General features: G+C 40.3%; 1 pseudogene; it reads right to left on the reverse strand.

The window, feature by feature from the left end:
• Window positions 1-3,908: 3,908 nt before the first annotated feature.
• On the reverse strand, window positions 3,909-4,078 carry LOC130267976 (U2 spliceosomal RNA; annotated as a pseudogene).
• Window positions 4,079-5,854: the final 1,776 nt, after the last annotated feature.

Below are 5,854 nucleotides of genomic sequence, written 5' to 3' on the forward strand. Positions count from 1 at the left end.
GCTAGCTGTTTGTTAACTAGTATTTCCTGGTTGACTTTTCTTTTTTTGACTACAAATCCCACAATTCCATCTTCCTCCCTCCCACACATCATCCACCCCACCCATTGAAACATAAATGAGCTGCATCCATTTTAATCAGTGTGGATTTCAATCAGGGTGCCTACAGCTGTTGCATTAGTTGCAGATTGATCCCTCCACCAATTGAAGCAGACAGGCTCCCTGTCATCAGTCGACTAGTAAGTCAGGTCTCGGCCACATTGCAAGCTGGGAAAAATCTGAGACAACAGTAATTTTGTATGCTGGTAAAAATAAATATTGGGGTGAAAATCACATAAGAATTTTGAGGAAACCGTCACACACAGGTACAGACACTATATTATGAACTACACTAACTTTACAGCTCCTGTAGCATAGTGAAATAAAAAAAATTCCTGGAATACCCCTTTAAGGTCTAGCTTTGTACATTCAGAGATGGTATTTGGCATAATTGGTTGTATCAAGTGGTTATTTGAGTTACTGTTGCCTTTCTCTTATCTCTAACCAGTATGCCCATTGTCGTCCATACTTCATACTACATTTGCCAAGCATTTTCATCCACACAATCGCCGCTCACTGGATATTTTGTCTCTTTTTGGACATTCTCTGTAAAACCTAAAGATGGTTGTGCATGAAAATCCCAGAAGATCAGCTGTTTCTGATATACTCAGACCAGCCCATCAGGCATCAACAATGCCACATTCACAGTCATTTCCTTTCTTCTCCATTATGACGCTCAGTTTAAACTTCAGCAAGTTGTCTTGACCACGTCTACATGCCTTAAATGCATTGAGTTGCTGCTATTTAATTTGCTTATCAGCTAAATGCATATGTATTCGTGTATATGACAAGGAGATGGTGATGTAGGCTATAGGGGCTGGTAAGAGGTTGGGACTTTACTCAGGGGGCTGGAACTTGAGCTCAAAAACACGATCTACCTTAACCTCTTGGGACAGTAGAGAATGATGTATTTTCTAGAGGGAGCAGTTGGGAAGATGTTGAGGTACCACTACACAGAAAATGAAAGGACTACACAAGTTCCTGTCTCTGGTCAGTCAAGCAAAAACATGCTGAAGCCAATACAATTTGTGACAACACTATATATTAGTAAGTTTTATTACTTTGTGTGATCAATTTTTTTTTCTAAACAATTTATTGATACCAGAATATCCCTTTTAAAGTATTGATATCAATTTATACCCACTTTTTGCACCAAGATCTGTAGTTTTTATTAGTACCATTTTTGCTTAGATCAAATATTTTGAATGCTTAATATTCTATTTTTGTGAGATGGGATGTTATGGCATTTGCTTTTTGTTTGCGAGATATACCATGCGCCTTCAATAAAATTATATTTTATTAGTTCTCACATTTCCGCGCGCAATGGAATTTGACACTCTGAACTGGCAGCAGCATTTAAAAGGGTATTTCAGGTTTTTCTTTTTATTTGACTATGCTACACAGGCTGTAAAGTTAGTATAGTTCATAATATAATGTATGTACCTGTGTTTGATGGTGGTCTTGCGATTTTTATGTGATTCTTGCCCCAATGTTCATTTTTAGCAGCATACAAAATGAGTGTTGTTTCAGCTTTTCCCAGGATGCAATGCAACCTGAGACAATGCATCACTAGTCAGATTTTGAAAAGGAGCCTGTCTGGGCTTCAATGGGTGGATCAACTGCTGGGTGGGAGGAGGATCATTCTCCAAAGGGCTGCAGGTATGTGTAGTTTCAAACACAGCACAGCATGGAAGTCAGCTCAGATGAGCTGCAATGGGTGGGGTGGCTGATAAGGGGGAGGGATAAAAGTGACCTCACACTTGCAAACAAAGGATCCTGGGACTTGGAGTTGGAGGGAAAGAACTCAAAGAGAAATTAGCCATTTCACAAAAGGAAAGTAGCATTATGGTGGACTAACAGCATAGCCATTTAGCCCCAAGACAAGCACATATCCTTCCTAAGCATGTTCATTACTGTCTGGCAAGTAAGTACAAAAGTCACCTTATGTTGGATAACCCCATTAAACAGTTAAGTAGCCAGCAACAGAGATTGCTTCTTGCTGTGCGGGCTGTTAATGGCTGCTGTCAACTCCTAAATGCTCACAAGCCCTCTATATACATCCTTGAGGCCACCGTGACATATGTCATAGGGGTAAGAGTTAGAGAGAAACCCGTGATCAAGACTTCATATACAGATGTAGTGAACTTCACTTTATCACATGTAGTTCGGCTGACTCTTCTATATAAGACCTTTGTTTTCACAAACCATTTTATTGCTCCAATATTTTTAAAATAAGATATGAAGCGAATAGTTTTAGTTAAAAATATCCTTTTAGTATGTGCAGTTCTTCTATGTTACATTATGTGATTCCAGTAATAAACTACAGCCGAACCCTGTGCAGTCAGATTCTGTCATCACACTATTTCTTCATCTTGACCTCATACATTTGGGACATCTGTACATATTCCCATCTTCAGATTTTATGTGAGATGGAAGGAGCCAATGCAGGAAGCTGATTGGTCACAGAGCTCAGCTTAACATCACACTAGGAACAGCTTGCCGTGTAAGCAGGAGGGAAACAGGACATTTACAGGAAGACTGCAGGAAAACACCCAGATGTGTAAGTTATACTCTAATACACATCATCTACAAATGCCCAAGAAAGGACCGTAATTTTTAATGACACATTTATTTTTCATTTGTTTCTTGCATCTGCTGCAGAGTTTCTGCATTGGAAATTCCCTTCTTATTCCGCCTGTGAAAACATCTCCTAAGGCTTTGTTTTATGTCATTTTTATACTACATATATACATTTTTACTTTTTTATTGCAGAAAAGGTAAAATAAACATAGATGTATCTTATCTATCTATACATAGATATCTACTTTGAAGTATATTTTTAATTGTTGTTCCACCATTAAGGTCAGTACCTTTTTTATGGTTAATTTCCCATGTTACTTGGACTGACATATTGGCCACAGTTACACATATAATACATCCCCTGACACTCCCTGCAGAGCAGATCTGGGTATCCTAAGCCCTAGCTGCACCTGTAGCTACTCTGTGCCCAGAGATCACATGATCACCAGGAGGGAAAACAGAGGCCTTATGGCTGCCTGTTGAATGGTGTATAAATTTATTTTTTATTTTTAATTTTTTTATCTAAGAGCCGAGGAACATGCTCTCGAATCACTCAGAGTGCATGAAAAAGTGCAAACGTGTTACACAAAAAAAAAAAAAACGTGTACAAAGGATGCGGTCTATCGCAGGCCCTTCTCCGATAGGAGAGAGGCCCCCCCAACAAACCTTACCCTTCATCTCCGGACCAAAAGGTACATGCAAGGTTCCAGGTTCGATGTCCCTTTTCGCCGAAGCTACTAAGGGACCACAAATGCACCCGGCATCCCCCTTGGCGTTAGCCAAGGTATCTGTCCGCAGAGCCGATAACGGTTGGTACCCTGCCCATACAGGAGTACCCGGGGTTTTTGCAGGGAGGTGCGGAACCTGATGGCCACACACACCTCACCTAGACCGCTAGGAGGGACACCCAGAAAGGCTACCGCATCCTAACAATCCTGTGAACACACAACACGTAAAAAGTTACACTGTGACAAAAAAGGAAATAAATAAGTGAATGTGTGCAGGTATACTGCCCGGACATCCGGCCAGATCTCTAAAAATTTCTCTGATCCTAGCCAGAAGGCCGGGAATGAAGAGGTGAGTGCCACAAGGGGAAGAGTTCATGGTGCTTGTGCTTCCAATCAGTGAGCCAATACTCCCAGTGAGTTTCAGCACCTCGGGGTCACCACTCCCCAAGGCACTAAAGTACCTCGGCTCCAGACCCTCTCAGCTTCATGGCGAGACCCGGAGGAAACAGGTCACATCGGAACAGCCATCGAGCTGATTCCTCAGAACCAGCCCCGGAATACCCTGGGACACCTGTGCCTTTCATGCAGCACCCATACCCACCAGCTCCATACCAACTTGAAACTGATAAGAACATATACTACGGTTGATCTTAGCCAAAAGGCCGAGAAGCGTGAATGGTGTATACATTGCTCATTGAATACAGCAAACGGGAAGGCAAGGACAGTAATACATTGTCCATGTCTTCTCTGCAGAGCCTGGCTGTCACTGACAGCTTACTCACCCTAATGCCACTGCAGCCTCTGCAAGGATGTTCCTTGTATTGGTCATTGCAGATGTTTTAAATGGGCACTGTCAGATATAAAAACTTTTACATCTTGGCAAAACAATAGTTTTTCTAATATACTTCTTTAAAAATGCTTTTACATTTTCTTAAAGAAAACTGCCTTTGCAAATCCCACCACTAGGGGTCCCCATACCTCTTGGGACACTGATGAGTCCCACAGCAGCATGAACGTGTCCAAGGGTCATAAACACGAGATGGCTTATTGACAAGGCTGCAGGAGGAACACAGTAGAAAAGTACAACTATGTAGGTCCTGTACACGACAGTCATTCAAAATGATCCTCAAGGCATAAACAATATGCAGGAGGAACACAACCAGCAGCAACACTACTGTAACATAGTTTTATCAATCATGTGCCTCCAGCTGTTACAAAACTAAAACTCCAAGCATGCCTGGACAGTCAAAGGAGGTCTGGGCATGCTGGGAATTGTAGTTTTGCAAAAGTTTAAGCACACAACAGCAGGCAACAAGGTTGCAAAAAAAGAGTTATCAAAACACTATACCTCATACTATTCCAAAACTACAAGTCCCAGTATTACAGGACTGCCTAAGGATGACACACATGAATGACAAAGAAACAGATAAAAAACATATGCATAAAAAACACTGTACTTTTAGCACTAAACATTTGCACTAATTTTGGAAGATGTAAGTTATACTCTCGCCATATTGTCTTTGGTGGTAGAGTACATGCAATTTCCAATAATCATTCCTCCTCTCTGTGTACCAAGTACAGCATAAAACCATAGAGGAAAGGGTTACAAAGCAGGGCTGCCATGCTCACTCCCCAGAGCAGTGAGTCAGGACAGTGAGGGAGGGGGAGGAGTCAACACAGTTCCTGCAATAGAAGGACACGCCCCTCCCCTCCCCCTGGGAAGATCAAAAAGACTGAGTAATTGAGTAATACGCTATTTTTAGTGAAATATCAGTGATAGAGACACAACATTGACATGTAGATGATCAGGACTGAGTAACATATTTATTTTTTGTGGGATCTGACAGGTGCGCTTTAATGTCTGTTCACACATTAAGGTTTTATATTCCAATTATTGAATACAAAGCCAAGAACAGATCATACGTTGAGGTCACATATAAAGAAAAGACTGGGACTTCTCTTTTCACAACAATTTCTGGCTTTGTATACAGTAATTGCAATTAAAAACCTGGACATGTGAACACAGCCTTAAAGTCTATGGGTGGTCAGCAATCGGTTAATAAAAGTTGCAAAACTCTATCAACAATGGAAGCTTATAAAAATTTACACTGATTGCAAATACTATAGAATAGAGTCTTGCCGCAGAGCATCATCCTGCAGGATATATATATAGCTATGACCGCTCCTTTACCATGCATAGCCTTTCTAATGAAACATAATAGATCATTTCAAAATATTTCCATATATTATAACACTTACCATTTAAATTTTAATATGTGTAGAAGTCTAAAATTAAATGTAATAAAATAGTAAATCACATGATAATTATTCAGTGTTTTTTGTGGATTATTATAGTAATTTCATTATAAATTACTGTACAGCATTTGGTTGTAGGTATTAATGGGAATAGTAATGTTATTATCCAGTAATTGATATTATATAGGGAAGAA

The sequence above is a fragment of the Hyla sarda genome, chromosome 4, assembly GCF_029499605.1.
Source record: "Hyla sarda isolate aHylSar1 chromosome 4, aHylSar1.hap1, whole genome shotgun sequence".
Taxonomy (NCBI): domain Eukaryota; kingdom Metazoa; phylum Chordata; class Amphibia; order Anura; family Hylidae; genus Hyla; species Hyla sarda.